At 45.9% G+C, this 12,240-nt stretch overlaps 1 pseudogene; it reads left to right on the top strand.

The window, feature by feature from the left end:
* The first annotated feature begins 1,655 nt into the window (after positions 1-1,655).
* The window catches only part of LOC121838676, a 21,325-nt pseudogene continuing 10,740 nt past the window's right edge, over positions 1,656-12,240 (top strand).

The following is a 12,240-nucleotide window of genomic DNA, read 5'->3' as shown; positions in this document are numbered from 1 at the left end:
TGAGAATGTCATGTGTTATGGTGTAGTCCATGTTGAAATGACGGGTAATTGATGGGTGATGTGATATACCACATGTCTTCAATGACTGGCCCTTTATTCAACAAGTTAAAAGGTTAACGTGATCTACTGTATAAAGACATGTGCACATTATGATCATTTGAAAGGATATCTTTGATAATGTTTCATATTAAATGTCAATGGTTACTGTCCTACAATTATGCCAGAACAAATATTATAATAAAATGTACATTATGCTGAGGACAACATTATATTTCCTGAGTGTGTTTTTGACATTTTCTCTGTGAAACTGACCATTATATTTCCCTGTAGCAGCAATGGTACACTTCAGGCTGGTTTCCCGGACACAGATTAAGCCATTGAGCATGCTTGTAAATCCAAGAGTGTCCTTAATCTGTATCCGGGGAAACCGACCCACAATCTCAGAAATGTAGGCTAATCTTTTCTGCTGACAATGTCTTCTTCAATTTGACCACCGGGGGGAGTATATGCTCCAATTACATTTATCAATAGCATAGAATGTCCGGTTGTCATTGCAAAGGGGGTGTGCTGTTCAGATCTATGATTGAAAGAGAAATGGAGAACCTGAGCTAGTCGATTCAGTTTTTGTTTGTATTCTCAATCAAATGTATTTATAAAGCCCTTTTTACATCAGCTGATGTCACAACGTGCTATACAGAAACCCAGCCTAAAACCCCAAACAGAAAGCAATGCAGATGTAGAAGCACGGTGGCTAGGGAAAACGTTGGTTCCTGTGACTAAATCATCACATATTGGAGTGTTGCGATTCAGAATGAAATCACGCAATTATGTCCTCATTCACCACGCACACACCAGTCCCATAATAGGAATCTGCCATCACTCAGGGCCGTGGATTTATGCCGCCTTCAAAACAACTGGGAACTCAGAATTCTCCGACTTCCGACCTCAGTGCGTTCAAACCAACCGGGTTCAGAAAACAAACGAGCTCCGACTGGGTAAAAATCATTCTAGAGCTCCGACTTTCTGACGTCATGATTTGACCTCGTCTATTTTCCGAGTTCCCAGTTGTTTTGAACGCGGCATTAGATGTATCTTTCACTTTGAGCTGTCAGACTTTCATGTGCTCATTACAATCTGATGTGGATGGTCGGGGGAATTTGTCATGCTCAGTGAGGTAATGTTTTGCATCCTGGTGGAAGCTATGGTGCTTTTGTTTTGTCCTGTAGCCTAAGGTTTTTATGTGCCAAGGATAAGGAAAAATGCAGCCTATACAAAAACGCATTGTTTTGAATGTCCACTGACATCCCAACAGTTAAATATGCAATAAAATATGTTTTATTCAAATGAGCTTTCAAATTCTGCTACTTGCTTTAATGTCAAAAGAGTATGAATTTGCTTAGAAACATATTTATTTCCAGAATCTTTAACCTGACCATATGTTTGAATATCTGCAAGTAGTTTGAGCTCATCATCAGGGTTTTCAGCGAGGGGCACCATTGCTTCAAGTTCCAGCGTGTACAGTAAAAGCATCAGTGGCACAGTGGAACAGAATAATACAATATTAGAAAGAAAAAAAGTGTCATTGCAGTGACACTTCCGCTTCACGTTATTTTCTCTCAGGCCCCGCCCCGTGTGTCGTCCAATCAGAGAGCTCGTTTAGAAGCGCTTCAAGAGAACATTATTATTATGGTTGAGAGATCGACGGCACTGGGAATCAGACCAAGAAACGAATCGAAATCCACGGTAGATTTACCGTCGATAGACCATCTGCAGTTATTGTAACGATCGATTATTTTATTGTGACTGTTTTGACCGAGAAGCCAACACAATTCCTACATCATCCGATACTGCTTTGCAAAGACAGGTAAACCGTTGGATATCCGGCTTATTCGGCCATTATAGCAATCATCCAGGCAGAAATCCCCCCGGTAATGAATTTACGGTTGTATTCTGAGCGAGCTCTTCCATTATTAACACTACAGTGTCTGATGGAAAGTGCAATCAAGCTCGTTTTATTTTGATGATCTGTCTTGCAGCAATTAATATTTTCGCTGTTTATGTCAGTCAGCTTAATTCACCAGCTCTATTTGTCAAGTGGAGAGGAGCGGGCAGCTGAGGGCATGGCTTATCGCCTCACAAGGTGCTTTAGTAGCGGCCGTCTGCTACAGCAACATTGGATCCTATGAACACCCCGTAGGATCGGGATTAATAATAGGGCTACAGTGTAGCTAGTGTTGATTAATTGTAGCCGACCATATTCAGAATAATATATTGCAATGAGGTGGTGCTGAAAGAGTGCGATAGAAAAATTAACAAGAGGGGGAATGGCTGACTATAGTTGAAGGTTTTCCCTTTGACTTGGATGAACTATAAACTATAACGAATAGGCTGTTCTTAAACGACTTCCTTCTCTCCCTTACAGTGACAGCTGTGGTCTTTTTGCATGCAGCAATAGGTTCCATCGCCGCTAGGACGAGCCTGCATCGACTGAGACATTGTGATAGGCTGGCTATAGGAGAAGGAACCGGCTGCATGCACCTCCTCCACCGTCAGCAGCGAGAACGGTACCGTTCAGTGCCTGTATCACCCGTTAACGGGATGACGAAGTGAACCAAGCCTCCTCACGCACCGAACGCTGGATTCCGCATGAGGACTGAATGAGTGGAAAGAGAGGGAGACAAGAGGTGATGGCGATGCTGGTCTAGTGAGGAGAAGGGAAAGCCGATTGATTTAATCAGGACCTTAACAGCCGACACGGGGTGTCTACCGAGGTTTCAACAACCAATTAATCCCCTCGCACGACGGAGGACATTTGTCATTCCGAGGCGATGGGAACCGCGCGTGGATGCCGGACTGCGGTTTAAACGTGCACGTGTCTCTCTGTGAAAGCGCCGCTGTGATGGAGCACGACGAAAGTAGCGACGTGGAGGTTGCTGCCGAGCCCCTGCTGCACGGTATTCACGCGCCCAATCGGATCAGGCCCTCGTCGTACCGGGCACTGCGGAGTGCGGTTTCCAGCCTGGCGCGCATCGATGACTTCGTATGTGAGAAGATCGGGTCAGGGTTCTTTTCAGAGGTCTTCAAGGTGAGTCTTCAATGCAACGTTATTAACAAAACCTATTAATTAATTACTGTATAATATTATATTGCAATGCTTAAACTATGTATAGCCTCCTTGTGTGTATATATATGCAGCATAATACTACTTCTGCCATGATCCATGAGGTCTGAACCTTGATGGCACAGGAAGTAGTAGTGTGCCCACCCTTTGACCAAGGGCATCACCTCCTCAAGTCCAGCTTGCTACACAAGGTTCATCATAATTTACAGGTCTATAGGTCACACACAGGAAAATATGTGTAGGACTGTTGACGGCAGACATCACAACCTTGTTATTCTCGGTATAGATGACAGACCACCCTATGACTCCCCTGAGAGACACATCTCATTAGTACAGCTGCTAGGATCTAGCTAGCCCAGGCTCATGACTCTCCGTTTCATTACATTACACATAAGTCATTGGAGGAAGGCGTCTTCTGTAGGGGGAGTTTTGTTAAGAGCCGCGCCGCTCGGTCTGAACATTAAAGCACTCGAGTATAGAGAATCATTGTACCATCTGAGCCGCTGTGAAATATCTTCTCAACAACCAACACTATTGTATATTCAGCTGTTTTGAAGTTGGTGTTCAAAACCGAAGGTAAAAGATGCAAAAGCGAAACTTAAGAACGGGAAGCATAGAAATAGCACACATAGAACAGATCTACTGCTTTTTAGACTTGCGCTCAATGCCATGACAAATCTATGACTCACATTTCTATGCTAAAGAAAGTTACATTTTATACGGTTAGGGTTCCCAGACGGACATGTCTCCATGGTACAGCGCTTGTTTACCGAAAACAGACGGAAGACTGAGTGCACTGCCTGTGCTAAATTAGCTATCTGCGTCTCCGAACACCTGTGTAAATGGAAAACTGCCGCCACAAACGTGTTGTCACTGAAAAATACTGTCGGCTGCAACTGTGTTAAAAACAGTGTACAGTAAGTGTGTATTTTGCATTTGTGGAATAATGTTAATAATTCACTTCTAAACAGAACATGTAATGTCCTTGGAATATAAGGAGTTAGGTTATTCTCTTTAGTCTGTTGTTGGGCAGGGATCTAGTCTATTTCTTAGAGACTGGTTCAGTATACACTAACAAAATGTTTCCACATGGTGAAAGAGGTGGGAATCTCTCCTGCCAGGGAGGTGTGTCTCAGTGGCACTGTGCCCCTACCCTGCCAGAGAGGTGTGTGTCAGTGGCACTGTGCCCTGCCAGAGAGGTGTGTCTCAGTGGCACTGTGCCCTGCCTGAGAGTTGTGTGTCTCAGTGGCACTGTGCCCTGCCAGAGAGTTGTGTGTCTCAGTGTCACTGTGCCCTGCCAGAGAGATGTGTGTCTCAGTGTCACTGTGCCCTGCCAGAGAGATGTGTGTCTCAGTGGTACTGTGCCCTGCCAGAGAGGTGTGTGTCTCAGTGGTACTGTGCCCCTACCCTGCCAGGGAGGTGTGTGTCTCAGTGGCACTGTGCCCTGCCAGGGAGGTGTGTGTCTCAGTGGTACTGTGCCCTGCCAGGGAGGTGTGTGTCTCAGTGGTACTGTGCCTTGCCAGGGAGGTGTGTGTCTCAGCGGTACTGTGCCTTGCCAGGGAGGTGTGTGTCTCAGGGGCACTGTGCCCTGCCAGGGAGGTGTGTGTGTCTCAGTGGCACTGTGCCCTGCCAGGGAGGTGTGTCTCTCAGTGGCACTGTGCCCTGCCAGAGAGGTGTGTCTCAGTGGCACTGTGCCCCTACCCTGCCAGAGAGGTGTGTGTCTCAGTGGCACTGTGCCCTGCCAGAGAGGTGTGTGTCTCAGTGGCACTGTGCCCTACCCTGCCAGAGAGGTGTGTCTCAGTGGCACTGTGCCCTACCCTGCCAGAGAGGTGTGTGTCTCAGTGGTACTGTGCCCTGCCAGAGAGGTGTGTGTCTCAGTGGTACTGTGCCCTGCCAGGGAGGTGTGTGTCTCAGTGGTACTGTGCCCTGCCAGAGAGGTGTGTCTCAGTGGTACTGTGCCCTGCCAGGGAGGTGTGTGTCTCAGTGGTACTGTGCCCTGCCAGAGAGGTGTGTGTCTCAGTGGTACTGTGCCCTGCCAGGAGGTGTGTCTCAGTGGTACTGTGCCTTGCCAGGGAGGTGTGTGTCTCAGTGGCACTGTGCCCCTACCCTGCCAGAGAGGTGTGTCTCTCAGTGGCACTGTGCCCTGCCAGAGAGGTGTGTGTCTCAGTGGCACTGTGCCCCTACCCTGCCAGAGAGGTGTGTGTCTCAGTGGCACTGTGCCCCCCTGCCAGAGGTGTGTACCCTGCCAGAGAGGTGTGTGTCTCAGTGGTACTGTGCCCTGCCAGAGAGGTGTGTCTCAGTGGTACTGTGCCCTGCCAGGGAGGTGTGTGTCTCAGTGGTACTGTGCCCTGCCAGAGAGGTGTGTGTCTCAGTGGTACTGTGCCCTGCCAGAGAGATGTGTGTCTCAGTGGTACTGTGCCTTGCCAGAGAGGTGTGTGTCTCAGTGGCACTGTGCCCTGCCAGAGAGGTGTGTCTCAGTGGTACTGTGCCCTGCCAGAGAGGTGTGTTTCTCAGTGGCACTGTGCCCTGCCAGAGAGATGTGTGTCTCAGTGGTACTGTGCCCTGCCAGAGAGGTGTGTGTCTCAGTGGCACTGTGCCCTGCCAGAGAGGTGTGTCTCAGTGGTACTGTGCCCTGCCAGAGAGATGTGTGTCTCAGTGGTACTGTGCCCTGCCAGAGAGGTGTGTGTCTCAGTGGTACTGTGCCCTGCCAGAGAGATGTGTGTCTCAGTGGTACTGTGCCCTGCCAGAGAGGTGTGTGTCTCAGTGGCACTGTGCCCTGCCAGAGAGGTATGTGTCTCAGTGGTATTGTGCCCCTGCCCTGCCAGAGAGGAGGAGAGGACTGTGTGATTCCAGGAGAACAGGTCTCGCTCACTGCTCACACTAAGCTGATTACCTCTCAGGCTCTCACAACCTCTGTGTGTGTTTACAGTGTGTGCATCTTCAATTTTAACTATAGCAACTTCACTGTGAACTGAAGGTGTGATGGTGAGCACATCAGTGTGTGGGGACTTGTGTGTGTTTGTTTTATAACCTCAAGGTCCTTGACTGCTGTATAAATGCCCATGTCGTTACCACAGACTATTAACATGACAGTCAATGTGTTCACTGGGCCACGATACAGTACATTACTGATTCACAACATCAATGTGATCACTGGGCCAAGATACAGTACATTACTGATACACAACATCAATGTGATCACTGGGCCAAGATACAGTACATTACTGATTCACAACATCAATGTGATCACTGGGCCAAGATACAGTACATTACTGATTCACAACATCAATGTGATCACTGGGCCAAGATACAGTACATTACTGATACACAACATCAATGTGATCACTGGGCCAAGATACAGTACATTACTGATACACAACATCAATGTGATCACTGGGCCAAGATACAGTACATTACTGATACACAACATCAATGTGATCACTGGGCCAAGATACAGTACATTACTGATTCACAACATCAATGTGATCACTGGGCCAAGATACAGTACATTACTGATACACAACATCAATGTGATCACTGGTCCAAGATACAGTACATTACTGATTCACAACATCAATGTGATCACTGGGCCAAGATACAGTACATTACTGATTCACAACATCAATGTGATCACTGGGCCAAGATACAGTACATTACTGATTCACAACATCAATGTGATCACTGGGCCAAGATACAGTACATTACTGATTCACAACATCAATGTGATCACTGGGCCAAGATACAGTACATTACTGATTCACAACATCAATGTGATCACTGGGCCAAGATACAGTACATTACTGATACACAACAAATCTGCTTAGGCTATAGGCCTGCAGAACAGTCAAATGACCATGCATTAAAAGCCTTAGATTCCTGAGCCCCAGTGTGTTATTTGCCTCTGTTGAAGGCATTTGTTTTCTATATTGGCCAGTTCTACATTCCATTGTGCTTAATGATCTTTAGCTCTTCATTCACTAAGCTCTGAACCTCTCTCTCTCTCCCTTTCTCTCTCTAGTTAGGTGGGTCTGCAAATACAGTCCACCCTTCATTTGTTTGCACACTTCAGTTTGTCTTGGATAAGAGCCTTGATTTCCTTCCTCCATAAGTTAGTCACATCCCCTATGGGTGGAACTTATTGTGTGTGTGTGTGTGTGTGTGTGTGTGTGTGTGTGCACCTCCCAGTATGTAAGGGTTGTACTTTGCTTCTGAAGAGTGTTATCATCATGCTGTCAGAGTGGGAAGTATTTATTCAGTTAGTCATAAAACTCAACTTGGAGATGAAACATTTAAGGTTAAATATATATTATGACCTCATGCATGTTGTGGGGCAACTTCCTGATAACAGGCATCAACGACAATAGAATTCAAATATACCAAGGCTGACACGATTGGCTCGTTCAAATGTTTACGCCCTCCACTGAGGCATGCTAGAGAGAGAGAGGGACTTCTCTGACCAACATCCCATCGACAGCCCAACTAGCCAACATCTGAATGTTATTCTTAACCTTAACCAAACACTTAACCCGAACCCTATCTCAACCTTCATTTTAACCAATCAACATTAGTTTGCTGGTCAGCCACGTCCCTTTAGTTTTTCCCTGAGGCTCAATTGGAAAGCGGCATTGGAAACAGTCTTGGTGGATTAGCATTTTGTGGTTGTTGATTTCTTACAGTAGGAAGTAGTGCACTATACAGGGATTGGGGTGATATTTGGGAGGAACACTACGTTTAATGCTGTTCACTAGATCTGATTCTCACCCTGCCATATGTGTCACAGGAGTGGCTTCATTTAAATTAGGCCCCAGATTTAATCCCCATCTCTCTCTGTCTCTCTGTCTCTCTGTCTCTCTGTCTCTCTGTCTCTCTCTGTCTCTCTGTCTCTCTGTCTCTGTCTCTCTGTCTCTCTCTGTCTCTGTCTCTCTCTCTCTCTCGATCAATGACACAACGCTCATGCCGTCAATAGTTAATATTCACCAAACATTTGATTAGCTTGCCAACATCCTGTTCTTGCCTAATTCACCCTGCATGATCCTGATTGATTAGAATACAGGTCAATAATACTAAAGCTGACCATGTTTTGCATTGGTCTTTGCAATGGAAATAGTTTTACAGCCCATGTTTTAGTCCCACAGCCAATTCGTTTACATTTTAAGAGTTGACTGGTGTGGTTTTGCTCAAAAGTGTTTGGAGGGTTTGTGTTTGGAGGGTTTGTGTTTGTTTTTGGAGGGTGTGTGTTTGGAGGGTGTGTGTTTGGAGGGTTTGTGTGTGTTTGGAGGGTGTGTGTTTGGAGGGTGTGTGTTTGGAGGGTTTGTGTTTGGAGGGTTTGTGTTTGTTTGGTTTTTGGAGGGTTTGTGTTTGGAGGGTGTGTGTTTGGAGGGTGTGTTTGGAGGGTGTGTGTTTGAGGGTTTGTGTTTGGTTTGGAGGGTTTGTGTTTGGAGGGTGTGTGTTTGGAGGGTTTGTGTTTGGAGGGTTTGTGTTTGGAGGGTTTGTGTTTGTTTGAGGGTTTGTGTTTGGAGGGTGTGTGTTTGGAGGGTGTGTGTTTGGAGGGTGTGTGTTTGGAGGGTGTGTGTTTGGAGGGTGCGTGTTTGGAGGGTGCGTGTTTGGAGGGTGCGTGTTTGGAGGGTTTGTGTTTGGAGGGTGTGTGTTTGGAGGGTTTGTGTTTGGAGGGTGTGTGTGTGTTTCCCTGTGTGTGTTTTAAGAGGCTGAGACTGTCTTGTCTATGTTGTGATGTCACAGTGACGGTACCCTGGATTTGTGCAGATCAAGAAGGGTGATGGGAAATCTAGAAATCCTATTAGTGCAGAGCGGCTATTAAATACACACAATATGTTCTTCCATCTTCATGGGGACCTAAAATTAATATCCATTCACAATCCTATTTTCCAGAACCTTAACCTGTAACCCTTAACCTGTAACCCTAACCCCCCCACACACACACACACACCTCACACACACAGTCTGACTCAAGCAAAAAGCCACACATAGGTCTTCAACCAATCATTGTCCATAACGCATGTCACATGCTAGTACATATACACCACTTACACACTAATTGCAACTAACACATCCACCTCCTTTCTCTTCCCCCCTTCTCTCTCTCCCTCTTTCACACACACACGATACCAAATCTACTATTAACTGTGTCCCCTCACCTCCACGTAGAAGTTTCCATAGCCCTAAGCACAGATCTAGGATCAGCTTGCCCTCCTCAAACTCTGTACTAGACCATTAAGGGGGGGGATTCTAAACTGATCTTAGATCTGTATAGGAAGGAGCAACTTCTTCATACTCCAGGTTTGTGTCCCACCTGGACAAGAGAAATATCTACAGTTGAAGTCAGAAGTTTAAATACACTTAGGTTGGAGTCATTAACTCGTTTTTCAACCACTCCACACATTTCTTGTTAACAAACTATAGTTTTGGCAAGTCAGTTAGGACATCTACTTTGTGCATGATACAAGTCATTTTTCCCAAAATTGTTTACAGACAGATTATTTCACTTATAATTCACTGTATCGAAATTCCAGTAGGTCAGAAGTTTACATACACTAAGTTGACTGTGCCTTTAAACAGCTTGGAAAATTCCAGAAAATGATGTCATGGCTTTAGAAACTTCTGATAGGCTAATTGACATCATTTGAGTCAATTGGAGGTGTACCTGTGGATGTATTTCAAGGCCTACCTTCAAACTCAGTGCCTCTTTGCTTGACTCCATGGAAAAATCTAAAGAAATCAGCCAAGACCTCAGGGAAAAAAATTGTAGACCTCCACAAGTCTGGTTCATCCTTGGGAGCAATTTCCAAACGCTTGAAGGTACCTCGCTCATCTGTAGAAACAATAGTACGCAAGTATAAACACCATGGGACCACGCAGCCGTCATACCGTTCAGGAAGGAGACACGTTCTGTCTCCTAGTGAATAACGTACTTTGGTGCAAAAGTGCAAATCAATCCCAGAACAACATCAAAGGACCTTGTGAAGATGCTGGAGGAAACTGGTACAAAAGTATCTATATCCCAACCGTGAAGCACGGGGTGGGATCATCATGTTGTGGGGGTGCTTTGCTGCAGGAGGGACTGGTGCACTTCACAAAATTGATGGCATTATGAGGAAAGAAAATTATGTGCATATATTGAAGCAACATCTCAAGACATCAGTCAGGAAGGTAAAGCTTGGTCGCAAATGGGTCTTCCAAATGGACAATGACTCCAAGCATAATTCCAAAGTTGTGGCAAAATGGCTTAAGGACAACAAAGTCAAGGTATTGGAGTGGCCATCACAAAGCCCTGACCTCAATCCTATAGAAAATGTATGGTCAGAACTGAAAGTGTGTGCAAGCAAGGAGGCCTACAAGCCTGACTCAGTTACACCAGCTCTGTCAGGAGGAATGGGCCAAATTTCACCCAACTTATTGTGGGAAGGTTGTGGAAGGCTACCTGAAACGTTTGACCTAAGTTAAACAATTTAAAAGCAATGCTACCAAATACTAATTGAGTGTATGTAATCTTCTGACTCACAGGGAATGTGATGAAAGATATAAAAGCTGAAATAAATAATTCTCTCTACTATTATTCTGACATTTCACATTCTTAAAATAAAGTGGTGATCCTAACTGACCTAAGACAGGGAATGTTTACCAGGATTAAATGTCAGGAATTGTGAAAAACTGAGTTTAAATGAATTTGGCTAAGGTGTATGTAAACTTCTGACTTCAACTGTATGTAAGAATACCATAGTACCCTCCAAGCTCATCACTAAGCTGAGGGCCCTGGGTCTCAGCCCCTCCCGGTGCAACTGAGTCCTGGTCTTCCTGACAGGCCGACCCCAAGTGATATAGATGGGCTACAACACCTCCGCCACGCTGATCCTCAACACGGTGGCCACACGGGGTGTTTGGTCAGCCCCCTTCTATACTCTCTGTTCACCTATGACTGTGTGGCCATGCAAGGGAATGGGAAGGTTTGGTCGGCAGGGATGTTCTTGCCCCATCGCGTACTAGCGATTCGTGTGGCTTGCCGAGCACAATGCACGCTGACACGGTCGCCAAGTGTACAGTGTTTCCTCCGACACATTGGTGCGGCTGGCCTCCAGGTTAAGCGAGCGTTTTTCAAGAAGCAGTGCGGCTGGGTTGTGTTTCAGAGAACGCACGGCTCTCGACCTTCGCCTCTCCTGAGTCCGTACGGGAGTTGCAGCAATGGCACAAGATTAACTACCAATTTGGATACCACAAAATGTAAAAAATTAAAGGAAAAATTTTAAAAACGATTACAATTATTTGTATTTATTTTTAAAGACATATAAAAAAAAAGATCCCTTCACATAGACAGCGTGGTGAAGAAGACACACTGCCTGCTGCCCTCCAGGACATCTACAGCACCGGTGTCACAGGAAGGCCATGAACATCATCAAGGACCTGAGCCACATCCTGTTCACCCCGCTTCCATCTAGAAGGTGGAGACAGTTCAGGTGCTTCAAAGCTGGGACCAAGACCAAGAGACTGAGGCCATCAGACTGTTAAATAATCTCCACTAGCCGGTCTCTGCCCAGTACCCTGCACTGAACCTTAGTCACTGTTACTAGCCGGCTACCACCCGGTACTCTTCCCTGCACCTTACAGACTGCACTGGTCACTTTACATTGGTCACTTTAGTAATGTTTCCATGCTGTTTTACTCCCTTTATATAATGTATTCTAGTCAAGACTCATCCTATATAACTACTGTTGTACACACCTTTTCTACTCGTACACTGTTCACAATGCCAGGTTCAAGTTAGTCCCTCCCTGTTTCGGTCCACTTTCTGCCATTTAGTTTCTAGTGAAACTATGGTTGTCTCTAGTGAATACCACCCAGTCCTCTCTCTCACCCCATATCTATGGTTGTCTCTAGTGAATACCACCCAGTCCTCTCTCTCACCCTCTAGTGAATACCACCCAGTCCTCTCTCTCACCTGGTTGTCTCTAGTGAATACCACCCAGTCCTCTCTCTCACCGTCTCTAGTGAATACCACCCAGTCCTCTCTCTCACCGTCTCTAGTGAATACCACCCAGTCCTCTCTCTCACCCCATCTCTATGGTTGTCTCTAGTGAATACCACCCAGTCCTCTCTCTCACCGTCTC

This window comes from Oncorhynchus tshawytscha, unplaced genomic scaffold (genome assembly GCF_018296145.1).
Source record: "Oncorhynchus tshawytscha isolate Ot180627B unplaced genomic scaffold, Otsh_v2.0 Un_contig_6794_pilon_pilon, whole genome shotgun sequence".
Classification (NCBI taxonomy): domain Eukaryota; kingdom Metazoa; phylum Chordata; class Actinopteri; order Salmoniformes; family Salmonidae; genus Oncorhynchus; species Oncorhynchus tshawytscha.
Note: the sequence above shows the minus strand (reverse complement) of the source record. Positions and strands in the feature narration are given on the sequence as shown.